Below are 14572 nucleotides of genomic sequence, written 5' to 3'. Positions count from 1 at the left end.
AAAATAATTGCCAAGCAAGTGGCTGTGTGGTTTGAGTCATGTAGCTATCTGCTTGTATTTGGCAGATAGTAGGTTTGAACCTCACTGTCGGCAGCCCTGAAGATGGTTATCCGTGGTTTCCCATTTTCACACCAGAAAAATGCTGGGGCTGTACCTTAATTAAGGCAATGGTCGCTTCCTTCCTACTCCTAGCCCTTTCCTATCCCATTGTCGCCATAAGACCTATCTGTGTCAGTGCAACATAAAGCAGATTATGAAGAAAAAAAAAAGAGAAAAAAGAAAAATCTTTAGAATTCTGCAATTTTTGTATACCTCTAGACCTGTTTCTATAACAATTCACCATTTCCATGAAAACTCTTTAAATAAGTGGTAATGACAATTTGAACCATGCAGTGTTTTTCAAACCTTATACTGAAATTCATTGACCAAATAAATACATCTAAACAAGGGTGAGTGAGTGAGTGAGTGAGTGAGTGAGTGAGTGAGTGAGTGAGTGAGTGAGTGAGTGAGTGAGTGAGTGAGTGAGTGAGTGAGTGAGTGAGTGAGTGAGTGAGTGAGTGAGTGAGTGAGTGAGTGAGTGAGTGAGTGAGTGAGTGAGTGAGTGAGTGAGTGAGTGAGTGAGTGAGTGAGTGAGTGAGTGAGTGAGTGAGTGAGTGAGTGAGTGAGTGAGTGAGTGAGTGAGTGAGTGAGTGAGTGAGTGAGTGAGTGAGTGAGTGAGTGAGTGAGTGAGTGAGTGAGTGAGTGAGTGAGTGAGTGAGTGAGTGAGTGAGTGAGTGAGTGAGTGAGTGAGTGAGTGAGTGAGTGAGTGAGTGAGTGAGTGAGTGAGTGAGTGAGTGAGTGAGTGAGTGAGTGAGTGAGTGAGTGAGTGAGTGAGTGAGTGAGTGAGTGAGTGAGTGAGTGAGTGAGTGAGTGAGTGAGTGAGTGAGTGAGTGAGTGAGTGAGTGAGTGAGTGAGTGAGTGAGTGAGTGAGTGAGTGAGTGAGTGAGTGAGTGAGTGAGTGAGTGAGTGAGTGAGTGAGTGAGTGAGTGAGTGAGTGAGTGAGTGAGTGAGTGAGTGAGTGAGTGAGTGAGTGAGTGAGTGAGTGAGTGAGTGAGTGAGTGAGTGAGTGAGTGAGTGAGTGAGTGAGTGAGTGAGTGAGTGAGTGAGTGAGTGAGTGAGTGAGTGAGTGAGTGAGTGAGTGAGTGAGTGAGTGAGTGAGTGAGTGAGTGAGTGAGTGAGTGAGTGAGTGAGTGAGTGAGTGAGTGAGTGAGTGAGTGAGTGAGTGAGTGAGTGAGTGAGTGAGTGAGTGAGTGAGTGAGTGAGTGAGTGAGTGAGTGAGTGAGTGAGTGAGTGAGTGAGTGAGTGAGTGAGTGAGTGAGTGAGTGAGTGAGTGAGTGAGTGAGTGAGTGAGTGAGTGAGTGAGTGAGTGAGTGAGTGAGTGAGTGAGTGAGTGAGTGAGTGAGTGAGTGAGTGAGTGAGTGAGTGAGTGAGTGAGTGAGTGAGTGAGTGAGTGAGTGAGTGAGTGAGTGAGTGAGTGAGTGAGTGAGTGAGTGAGTGAGTGAGTGAGTGAGTGAGTGAGTGAGTGAGTGAGTGAGTGAGTGAGTGAGTGAGTGAGTGAGTGAGTGAGTGAGTGAGTGAGTGAGTGAGTGAGTGAGTGAGTGAGTGAGTGAGTGAGTGAGTGAGTGAGTGAGTGAGTGAGTGAGTGAGTGAGTGAGTGAGTGAGTGAGTGAGTGAGTGAGTGAGTGAGTGAGTGAGTGAGTGAGTGAGTGAGTGAGTGAGTGAGTGAGTGAGTGAGTGAGTGAGTGAGTGAGTGAGTGAGTGAGTGAGTGAGTGAGTGAGTGAGTGAGTGAGTGAGTGAGTGAGTGAGTGAGTGAGTGAGTGAGTGAGTGAGTGAGTGAGTGAGTGAGTGAGTGAGTGAGTGAGTGAGTGAGTGAGTGAGTGAGTGAGTGAGTGAGTGAGTGAGTGAGTGAGTGAGTGAGTGAGTGAGTGAGTGAGTGAGTGAGTGAGTGAGTGAGTGAGTGAGTGAGTGAGTGAGTGAGTGAGTGAGTGAGTGAGTGAGTGAGTGAGTGAGTGAGTGAGTGAGTGAGTGAGTGAGTGAGTGAGTGAGTGAGTGAGTGAGTGAGTGAGTGAGTGAGTGAGTGAGTGAGTGAGTGAGTGAGTGAGTGAGTGAGTGAGTGAGTGAGTGAGTGAGTGAGTGAGTGAGTGAGTGAGTGAGTGAGTGAGTGAGTGAGTGAGTGAGTGAGTGAGTGAGTGAGTGAGTGAGTGAGTGAGTGAGTGAGTGAGTGAGTGAGTGAGTGAGTGAGTGAGTGAGTGAGTGAGTGAGTGAGTGAGTGAGTGAGTGAGTGAGTGAGTGAGTGAGTGAGTGAGTGAGTGAGTGAGTGAGTGAGTGAGTGAGTGAGTGAGTGAGTGAGTGAGTGAGTGAGTGAGTGAGTGAGTGAGTGAGTGAGTGAGTGAGTGAGTGAGTGAGTGAGTGAGTGAGTGAGTGAGTGAGTGAGTGAGTGAGTGAGTGAGTGAGTGAGTGAGTGAGTGAGTGAGTGAGTGAGTGAGTGAGTGAGTGAGTGAGTGAGTGAGTGAGTGAGTGAGTGAGTGAGTGAGTGAGTGAGTGAGTGAGTGAGTGAGTGAGTGAGTGAGTGAGTGAGTGAGTGAGTGAGTGAGTGAGTGAGTGAGTGAGTGAGTGAGTGAGTGAGTGAGTGAGTGAGTGAGTGAGTGAGTGAGTGAGTGAGTGAGTGAGTGAGTGAGTGAGTGAGTGAGTGAGTGAGTGAGTGAGTGAGTGAGTGAGTGAGTGAGTGAGTGAGTGAGTGAGTGAGTGAGTGAGTGAGTGAGTGAGTGAGTGAGTGAGTGAGTGAGTGAGTGAGTGAGTGAGTGAGTGAGTGAGTGAGTGAGTGAGTGAGTGAGTGAGTGAGTGAGTGAGTGAGTGAGTGAGTGAGTGAGTGAGTGAGTGAGTGAGTGAGTGAGTGAGTGAGTGAGTGAGTGAGTGAGTGAGTGAGTGAGTGAGTGAGTGAGTGAGTGAGTGAGTGAGTGAGTGAGTGAGTGAGTGAGTGAGTGAGTGAGTGAGTGAGTGAGTGAGTGAGTGAGTGAGTGAGTGAGTGAGTGAGTGAGTGAGTGAGTGAGTGAGTGAGTGAGTGAGTGAGTGAGTGAGTGAGTGAGTGAGTGAGTGAGTGAGTGAGTGAGTGAGTGAGTGAGTGAGTGAGTGAGTGAGTGAGTGAGTGAGTGAGTGAGTGAGTGAGTGAGTGAGTGAGTGAGTGAGTGAGTGAGTGAGTGAGTGAGTGAGTGAGTGAGTGAGTGAGTGAGTGAGTGAGTGAGTGAGTGAGTGAGTGAGTGAGTGAGTGAGTGAGTGAGTGAGTGAGTGAGTGAGTGAGTGAGTGAGTGAGTGAGTGAGTGAGTGAGTGAGTGAGTGAGTGAGTGAGTGAGTGAGTGAGTGAGTGAGTGAGTGAGTGAGTGAGTGAGTGAGTGAGTGAGTGAGTGAGTGAGTGAGTGAGTGAGTGAGTGAGTGAGTGAGTGAGTGAGTGAGTGAGTGAGTGAGTGAGTGAGTGAGTGAGTGAGTGAGTGAGTGAGTGAGTGAGTGAGTGAGTGAGTGAGTGAGTGAGTGAGTGAGTGAGTGAGTGAGTGAGTGAGTGAGTGAGTGAGTGAGTGAGTGAGTGAGTGAGTGAGTGAGTGAGTGAGTGAGTGAGTGAGTGAGTGAGTGAGTGAGTGAGTGAGTGAGTGAGTGAGTGAGTGAGTGAGTGAGTGAGTGAGTGAGTGAGTGAGTGAGTGAGTGAGTGAGTGAGTGAGTGAGTGAGTGAGTGAGTGAGTGAGTGAGTGAGTGAGTGAGTGAGTGAGTGAGTGAGTGAGTGAGTGAGTGAGTGAGTGAGTGAGTGAGTGAGTGAGTGAGTGAGTGAGTGAGTGATCTAGAGTCGATGCTGAGCTGAGCTGAGTCGAGTGACGAGTGAGTGAGCTTTGAGTCGAGCTGAGCTAGCGATGAGAGAGTGATCTATCTATCTATCTATCTATCTAGCTGAGTGAGATGCGTGAGCTTTCTAGCTAGCTGAGTCGAGCTGAGCTAGCTAGCTGAGCTGAGCTGAGCTGAGCTAGCGAGCTTCCCTCTCATTGCCAACTGTCGACATCCCCACATCACAAGAGCTCCTAAGCATGGACATGATGCCCAAATACACCCACTACACAAAGGGCCAATAGCTCAGATCCTACAAATTATTGAGGAATATCTTTGTTGGATATCACCTTATAAGATTTTTTCTAAGATTTAATATTCCAGAATCATGAACAACTTGATAGTGAATTTGGTGAATATCAGGGTGGTTTTGTACAGGACAAAGCTGTCCAGATCAAATTATCATTCTCAAGTGGATTATGAAACATCGAAGTATTAGGAGCAAAAATTTAGTAATCACTTTTGTTGATTTTCAAAAACCTTATGATAGTATCCATCATGAACCATTATTGCATATCTTTACTGAATTTAGCTTACATTGAAAAGTTGTTAATCTTATTGCGGTCACTCTTAGAAATTCAATACAAATACAGGTTCAATAATGAAATCTCTGACCCATTTGAAATTCACACTGGTCTTCGACAGGTAGATAGATTATCCCCATTGTTGTTTAATTGTGTGCTGGAAAAAAATATGCGTGAATGGAATAAGGTGTGTCCACCAACTGTTAAGACTGGAAGAAATATTTGACCAAATGGTCTGGCATTTGCTGATGATCTAGCATTATTAACAAATAGTACTGAAGAAGCTAAATTTCAAGTAGAGGAATTGGAATGATTAGCAGTGAAGGTTGGGTTGAAAATTTATTTTGAGCAAACATAAATGATGCTATCTTTTCAAGTTGACACTTCACATATTATGTTAAACTAGCAAGATACCCGTGCTTCGCTACGGTATTATACTGAAATTTATAATTGAATGCTTATTGTTTTAGATATATAATCCGCCGAAATTCGCGGTCTGACTCGTTTTCTGCGAGAACCCACCAAAATTCCCGATCTGACTCGTTTTCTATTAGATTACGGCATGTTTCCTCCCATTTTTCAATCTTCTTTTCCAGCAATCGATTTCGTACTTCCCGGGCTAGGCTCAGGTATTCCTCCCGGTCAGTTGGGTCCGTAAATCTTTGCCATCTTTTCCTATAATCATTTTTAATATGGATAAAATCCTTCAGGAGATCCGGCGTGGTGTCATATTGGGTGCCTAGAAGGCACTGAACCCGCGGCCGGACTGCATTCTTAGTCATTACCCGTCCAGGAGCCGTTTCCAGCGCGGTCCGCACATTTGACGACGGTCCGGAACATTATTATTATTATTATTATTATTATTATTATTATTATTATTATTATTATTATTATTATTATTATTATTATTATTATTATTATTATTATTATTATTATGTGTTGCTGGAATGGATGATGACAGGAAAACCGGAGTATCCGGAGAAAAACCTGTCCCGCCTCCGTTTTGTCCAGCACGAATGTCACATGGAGTGAACGGGAATAGAACCACGGAACCCAGCTGTGAGAGGCCGGCGCGCTGCCGAGGATCCTTATAAGTACATTAAGAACAGTAAAATCAATTGGTCTCACCTCCTTCTACACCCCACCGCCGTTATGTTTATTTACCGGCACCCCCCCCCCCAAAAAAAAAATTAAAAGAAGGCTTGTTTCTTATGTTTAAAGAAGATTTCAAACACCAATATTCACGTCTATTACCTTCAGTTTTGAGATATAAGTATCCCCATAAAAATAATTTACTTTTTTCACTTCATTTCACACTACTCCCCCGCCCTCTAAGTGAATTTTCCCGCAAAAAATACTTGTTTCTTTAATAGTAAAGGATCTTCTAAATACCAAATATCACGACTCTAACTTCTTCAGTTTTTGATTTATGTGTCCTCATGAAAGGAATTCAACTCCTTTACACTCCCGCCCTCCAAGATGGTTTCCCCCCGAAACGCGTTTTTCTTTGTTTTAAAGGAGATCCAAATACGAACTTTCACGTCTGTAACAACTTTAGTTTTTATTAGATGTATGTATTCTCATTCAATTAATTCAATTAATTTTTCAATTCTTCCCCCCCCCCCCCCTTCATTGGATTTTCCGAGAATACGTGTTTCTTTATTTTTAAAGCAGATTGCAAATATCAAATTTCACGTCTGTAACATCATCATTTTTGAGATATCAGTAGCCTAATTAAAAGAAATCAACACCATTTTCAGTCACTTTTACCCCCCCCTCCACCCAAGTGGTATTTCCGAAAGCTAAAAATACACGTTTCTTTATGTTTAATAGAGATAAAAAAAATACCATTTTTCACTTCTGTAACATGTTAAGTTTTTTGAGATAAACTGAAAAAATTCTCATTTTAAAATTTCACCCCTTTTGAGTCCCCCTTAAGTGGAGTTTCCAAACACAAATCACCTATGTTTCTTTAGATTTACAGGAGATTACAAACACCCACTTTTTACGTCTGTAACATTTTACGTTTCCAAGATATTCTGTAGATATAGTCTTTCAAAAATTCACCCAATTTGTCACTCCTGTTTAACCGCCATTAATTGGATTTTCCAAAACTTAAAAAATACGTGTTTCTTTATTTTTAAAGGAGATTCCATATACAAATTTTCAGTTCTGTAATATCTTTCGTTTCTGAGATATATGTATCCTCATTAAAGGCATTCAACCCATTTTTCACCCTTTTACACCCCTCCTATTGGGATTTACAGGAAACAAAAAATACGTTTTCCTTTATTTTTAGAGGAGATTCTAACTACCAATTTTTACATCTGTAAATTTTAAAGTTTTAAGATGTATACACACTCATTTTAAAAAATTTACCCTCCCCCCTTTTTACCCCCCAATATTTGGATTTTCCAAAAACGAAAAAATACGTGTGTTTATTTATTTTTAAAGGAGATTCTAAATACCAATTTTCACATATATAACCTTTAAAAATTTTGAGATAGATACACTCATTTTAAAATATTACTCCCTTTTCACCCCCCCCCCTAAATTGGATTTTCCAGAAACAAAAAAATACGTGTTTCTTTATTTTTAACGGAGATCCCAAACACCAATTTTCAGGTCTGTAATATCTTCAGTTTCTGATATATAAGTAGCCTCATAAAAGGCATTCAACCACTTTTTAGCCCCTTTTCGCTCCTCCTATTGCGATTTTCCGAAAACAAAAAAATACGTGTTCCTTTATTTTTAATGAAGATTCTAAATACCAATTTTTACATCTGCAAACTTTAAAAGTTTGGAGATATAGATTCACTCATTTTAAAAATTCACCCCTTTTCACCCTCCCATTAATTGGATTTTCCAAAAACAAAAAATTACGTGTTTCTTTATTTTTGAAAGAGATCAAAAGTACCAATTTTCAGGTCTGTAATATCTTCAGTTTCTGAGATATAGGTACCGGTATCCTGATTAAAGGCATTCAACCCATTTTTCCCCATTTTCACCCTTTTTCACCCCACCTATTGGGATTTTCTGAAAACAAAAAAATACGTGTTTCCTTATTTTTTAAGAAGATTCTAAATACCAATTTTTACATCTGTAAACTTTTAAAGTTTTGAGATATAGAGCAACTCATTTTAAAATTTGACCCCCATTTTCACCCCCTTAGCGAAGGAATATCCAAAAATCCTCTCTTAGTGAGCACCTACGTCTTAATATGAATATATCCCCAAAATTTCATCTCTTTACGTCCAGTAGTTTTGGCTCGGCGATGATGAATCAGTCAGTCAGTCAGGACAAGTTATTTTATATATATATAGATAATACTCAGAAAGTAAAGGTTGTAGACAAATTTAAATAACTTGATAAGATTATAACTTTGAATGCTAACAACAAACCATCCATAGATAGTAGAACTCAAAAACTGAGACAACACAACAAATTATCTGGCCGAGTTACAAAAAACAGTCTCTTTCGATTAATGCTCAATTTCGATTATTACTCTGTCGTTAATCCAGAAGCAACATATGCAAGTGAAACATTATTTAAACTGAATACCCAATCAACAACAGACAAACTGCAGAAAGTTGGTAGAAGAATTCTTTGGATAATTATTAATAAAGAACATCAGATTGATGGCCAGTGGAGACTATAGCCAAATTCAATACTTTACAAGGAAAGTGAATCGATCATGGGCACGATGCAAAAATGGAGGATTGCATTCTTTTGACACATATATCGCTTACTAAATACTAGACTCCTGAAACAAATCTTTTATTTCTTTTGGAATAGTAAAACAAAAAATACATGGTTTAAAGAAATACAAATGGATTTAGATGAATTGAAAATTACTAAAGATCAAATTAAAAATAGAGAAGAGAAACAGATTCTAAATAACAAGCACACAAGACTATCAACTAAAAATACCGGTATTGCAGCATAAGCAGTAAGATCATCCAGACTGAAGAAGTTTTGGGAAAGGAAAACGTTCTCAAGTGTTAAAAGCTGAACTTATTTTTTGAAGACTTTGTTGTATAAGGTTTGATTCTGGTGCTCCAATGTAGGCGAAAACAGTGTAAATAAATTAATTAACAAATAAATAAATAAAGCCACTCAAAGTGGTGATCTAGGATAGTGTTCTGGAACCACTACTTTTTTCATTGTGCTTTTTTTCTTCTAATTTGCTTTACGTTTCACTGACACAGATAGGTTTTATAGTGATGATGGGATAGATAAGTGGTAGGAATGGGAAGGAAGTGGCCATTGTCTTAATGAGGTGCAGCCCCAGGCTCCTACATAACAACTTGACTCAGAACATTTCCTCTTAATTTCACTTTTCCTAACTGTAGTCTGACACTTGTGCTGGCACTACCCTTCCTATTCCTCTTTACCATTCATCTAAGTATAACAATTCTTTTGCTGTGACCAGCTTCAGACTTTGAAATTCAGAGATTCATTAACTAAATTCAAAATATCTTGACTGCATGTGTGTGGGTTTTTTTCAATATAATTTTGTACAGTATACAGGAAGGAAACAGCCAGAACCATAAGATGGACCAAAAGACAGAGAATGAAGCAGGAATTGGATGAAATTGAAAACAACTTCAGGAAAAACAATAGTAGAGACTTTTTTGGGAAATTCAAAAAGAGCCTGAGTTGATATAAAGGCAGAGAACTCTTTATAAGAGATAAGAATGGGGATCTGGCAGTTAGTGCGAAGGAGAACTGTAGGATACTTGCAGAATACTTTTATGACCTGTTAAACTGTGAACCACCTGAAGAAGAGCTGGAGCTGGGGACAAACACAGAAGAGAGAGAGTCATGTTCTCCAACTAGAGATGAGGTCGCACAGGCCATAAGCAATCTAAAGAATAACAAAGCAACCGGAGAAGATGGAATATCAGCTGAGATGATTAAGTGGGGAGGTGACAAGGCAGTAGACAACATGACCAACATCATCGGCCAGATTTGGAGAACAAAGAAGTTACCAGAAGGATGGAAGAATGCGATCATAATACCAATACATAAGAAGGGAGACAAGAGGGATGCAAACAACTATAGAGGAATTTCGCTACTAGAGATTGGCTATAAGGTGTTGTCGAAAGTCCTGCTCAATAGACTGGAAAAACAGTTAGAAAGTACAATGGAGACTACCAAGCAGGATTTAGGAAGGGAAGAGGATGCGTAGAACAGATATTTATACTGAAACAACTGATAGAACATAGGGCCTTAAAGAACAAAAAAACGGTGGTAACCTTTGTAGATTTCACTAAGGCATATGACTCCATCGACAGACAAACCCTTGGAAGAATCCTGAAGAACAGAGAATTAGATGGCACTACACATGAACTCATAATGGAAATTCTATAAGACACAAAGGCAAGGGTGAGATTCAGAGGAGTACTCTCTGAAGAATTTGATATCAACACTGGTGTCAAACAAGAAGATGGATTATCACCAATGTTGTTCAACATAGCTCTGGATGAAGTCATCAGGCAGAGAACAATGAATGAGACAATGGGAATACCAAAGACGCATGCTGGGGACAAAAAGGACAATAGGGCCCAAGTAGATTGTCTAGCCTTTGCGGACGACATAGCTATAGTAAGTGAGACAGAAGAAGATGCAAAGACACAACTCAACAACTTAGGCAATATAGCCGGAAGGGTAGGACTGAGGATCGCCTACAACAAGACAAAGACATTGAATACCACTGAGGATTGGACAACACCGGAAGGTACAGTGCAAAAGGTGGACAAATTCAAGTACCTAGGAGAATTTATAACAGGAAGGAATAGGAACAATGAGGGAATAATAGAGAGGATAAAGAAGATGTGATCAGCCTTCTGTATGACCAGAGATATATACAATAAAAAGAATATATCTACAGACGCAAAGATTAGACATTACAAGGCAACGGTGAGAAATGCTGTATTATATGCTGCGGAGACAATAGCACTAGGAAGAAATGGTGCGGAACAACTAGAGAAAGAGGAGAGAAAAATATTGAGGAAAATACTAGGCCCTAAGAGAGGAGGTGAGAGATGGATGAGGAGACCCAGGGAAGAACTATACCGGAACATGAGGACAATCTCAGAAGAAATCAGACTGAAAAGAGCAAGGTTTGCGGGACATGTAATCAGGATGAATATGGATAGAATGACAAAAAGAGTATGGGAAACAACAGCGAGGACACGAGGAAAGACAGGAACCAAGTGGGTAGCTGAACTCCGGAAAGATTGGTCAGAATTGGGGATCAAGGTGGAAGAAAAGGAAAATTGGAGAAGCAAGTACATACCGACTAATATGCCAGAGATCAATGATAGGGATGGATACAGGAAAAGGATTGAGAGTCACCAGTGGAGTAGACAAGAGAAGAGGATACTGAATATCTCGGAAGAAGAGCAGGAGAGAAGAAGAGAAAGGATGAAGAGGTTCTGGGAGGAGAAGAAGAAAATGCAATCCATGAAGGAGCTGTCCGTGGTCCTACAGAGGCCGTAATGCAAGAAGAAGAAGAAGATACTATTTTAATTCTTTTATACATGTGAGAGTGAGAGTGTTAGTATCCCTTTCAGACCTGAAAGAAAACTGGAGGTGTGAATTTTTGTTTGTACGTCAAGAACTGACTAAAATGCTCCTCAATACACATATTAACAGTTTATTTTACAAAATAAAAACTAACATCCGAAAAACAGGACCCACACAATTGTGCGTATCCAAATTCAAAACCTCGTATCACGTACGATGGTGTAGGTTCAAAATTTACGTTCACTAACCAATGTACACACTTCATTGAATATATTCCGGTATTCAGTAAAGCTTCTAGATTAATATAAACGCAGTAAATAAATACTTACTTTCGGCACTACTGCTTCTCGCCATCTCGCCGATCAACTGTGCTTTTTAAACTCTTCTTCCTTCGCCCTGGCGGTCAAGCGCATACTAAAATCAATTGAAATACACGCCACGTGTCCTGCACAATCACTGCAGTCCGGTGTAGCGCCGAAAAAACATCAAATACGGTCAGGGATAACTAAAATACGAACCCGCACAATTGTGCGTACTCGGTCTGAAAGGGATAAAATGCAACTCTGCTACAACTCTACTAGATTATATGTTAATGTATCTGCAGATAATATTGTTGTAAATGTGATTAAGTGCAAGAGAGGGTCAGGCACCCTAAATTTATCACTTGAAGAAGCCAAATGAATGAATGAATGAATACTGTAATACTGTAATAAGCAGTACACTATTTCTTTAAAATTCATTGGTATAACAATTTTCCATAGTGGATTCCATACTCTGAGATTCGAAACACTCCAAAGATATATCCTCCAGCTGACATTCTTAAATAGTTTGAATTCTCAATTAATTTGCTTCCCAAATACTTGTTTTCCATAACTTCAATACCTAAGTCCCTGTTTTTTATTACACTTTTGCCTCACTCATCTTTACCTTTGCCATGTTTTTCTCCATTCCAATTCTCATTCCCTATAGTTGAGCTATTTCAACAAATGTCTGCCCCTACCTAGCTGCACCTGAATGTGGGGAAGTTGATAATAAATTTTAATCTTTGCTTTATGCTTTGACTCCTTGAGGCATATATTTACAGTGCTACACTCCAGTGGTGCATTTATAAACTATGTGAGTAAGTAGTATTCTTTTCACTAGGTGCTGCAAGGCCAAAGTATAAAGACAGATGCAAGCATCCGTGACTTCCTACGCCAGTTGGTGTCAAACACAATAAGTCCAGTTGCTCCAGGACGGAGAGTGGACTTCTTAACTGTTCCTATAGCACTGCAAGGTGAAGGCAACCTACTGACACGTGATATTGAAAGATTGATCAATGTAAGTTAATTTTAATAAGTATGTTGTTATTACTAGTTTTATGCCCCACAAACTACTTCTACAATTCTCAGAGACACCAAGTTTCCATGATTTTCTTTTCATTTTAATTTAATTAACCAACATGGGACTGGTGTATCTAACACCTTCAAATGCCACCAGACTGAGCTGGAATCAAACCTGCCAACTTCATCTCATGCCACCACACTACTGACTGAGCTACTCAGTCTGGCTTAAGTTTAGTTTGTTGTATTTCATGAAGAGTTTGAAGCCATAATTTTCAGTGTAACCTTAGTAGAATTTTTAAGACATTGAGTGCCACAGTCAAAATAGGTACCTACTGGTAATCTCTTCATAGGATCTTAACTTTTTTGTTTTCCAGTTTGATTTTATGATTTGATCATTTTATTGAATCCTAGTTACTTTTTCTGTGGTTTTTCTTTTTTTTAAAGTGTTTAGTATGAAATACTGATGAGCACATGGTCCTATTCACAGGAACTGCATGCCTGCTGCTGGGACATTTAAATTTTTTTTTTTTTTTTAAATCCACAGTTACGAGGGTCGAGTCATAAGTCATGGCAACTATTTTTTTCTTGTGAACAGGAGACAACACGGAAAATCTAAGATATGCATTTGGATATATAGGGCATGTGCTTATGAATAGTGCCTGAAGACAAATTCTGATTTCAGGAGATTCTTGTAGGAAAGTGATAGAACACAGGCCATTGGTAAACATTGTTTTATTGTGGTATAGACAGCAACGTCTCCACCCACCTCGCCACTGTTCTATAGAGCATGGTATACAAACCTAGTGCTTCCTGCAGCTCTGCATGGCATTGGCATGCATTTCTGCTGTGGAGAACTGCTGTTTTAATGTACGTTCGTTGCTCCTACTTGCTGACTTCCATTTTGTGACACTCTCACTCACGCACTGAACTTGGGGACATGCTTAGACCCATATTGTTGTTTACATACATCATCTAGTGGCATCATACGCAAGTACATACCATAGGTTTACAAATGCATATCTTAGATTTTCCATGTTGTCTCCTATTCGCAAGAAACAAAATTGTTGCCATGACTTATGACTTGACCTACGTATTGCAAGTTATGAATCTCATTCCGTATTGACGGTTATCAATACAAGTATTGATAGGAGGATTTTATAAATATTTCTTTTGTAAAGTTGACCTACGTATTTCTTGTATGCTTTCAAAATGATCATGCAAAAAAGTAACTCTCATTGAGATTTAGTTTGTAAGGTTTAATGCTTCTCCACTTTTTATTCTCTCAAAAGGAGGAAAATGGAAAAATATCATTCCGTATAGATGCAAATGGATAATCATGTCCCAAAATATAGTTTTGCTAGACTGCAAGCCCTCTGCATTTATAAGTCAGAAGTCATGACACAAATCAAAGTATGTACCACTTTTGTATCAGTATTTAATTTCTAGATCATGCTCAAGTTATTATTCATTAACACATTAAGGTCAAAGGCCGTACACCATATGGGCTGTCATTTATTGCGGAGAACGAATCCAACACATTGTTGTTACTACGAAACGAACGTGCTATATGTGTTGATCGGCACTGCAGTATAAGATTTGGTTCATATAGCTCTTGAAAAACAAAATATAGATGACAGGAAACTACAGCTCTACATATCATATTCTTCCTTTTAAACCGTGTCAAAGCTGTGTCAACTAGACAACATTGTGCATGTAATGGCAGCTGCGAGCGTACATAGACTGAACAACAGTGACTTATACAAACTGAACAGACCCAACAGATCGCACATAATATTTAAGTACTAATTATTATGTAGATTCATCTCTTGTACAAATAATTCAGAATGGCATATAAACCATATAAACACAACATCAGCCATATTTTAATAGTTAAAATTATACGTTGAACTTTTTAGAATAGTTAAAACCTACTAATTTCAATCCACTATTTTAAATGGTAAGGGATTTATCAATTCTATTATAGTTTTTACATATATGAAGTAGAAAGTATGAACTCAAATGTAGTGAAAAGAAATTATTTCTTAAGTTCAAAACTAGTATTTCATTTAAAAATCCAAAATTAGTTAAAAATGGCCAGACCAGAGGATTAAAATGTATGTAAGTGAACAAGACCTCATTGTGTTAATGATGTGAAATTAAGAATAATTATTTGTAGCATTGTAATTTGCAAGATAAATTGATAAAGAATACCATATCTTTGATCGCCTCTAAATAATGCCATATCCTCATGTTGACGCAAGTGTGATAAACAGATATAACTTGAA

The sequence above is a fragment of the Anabrus simplex genome, chromosome 1 (assembly GCF_040414725.1).
Source record: "Anabrus simplex isolate iqAnaSimp1 chromosome 1, ASM4041472v1, whole genome shotgun sequence".
In the NCBI taxonomy this organism is placed as follows: domain Eukaryota; kingdom Metazoa; phylum Arthropoda; class Insecta; order Orthoptera; family Tettigoniidae; genus Anabrus; species Anabrus simplex.
This window is presented reverse-complemented; position numbering follows the sequence as displayed.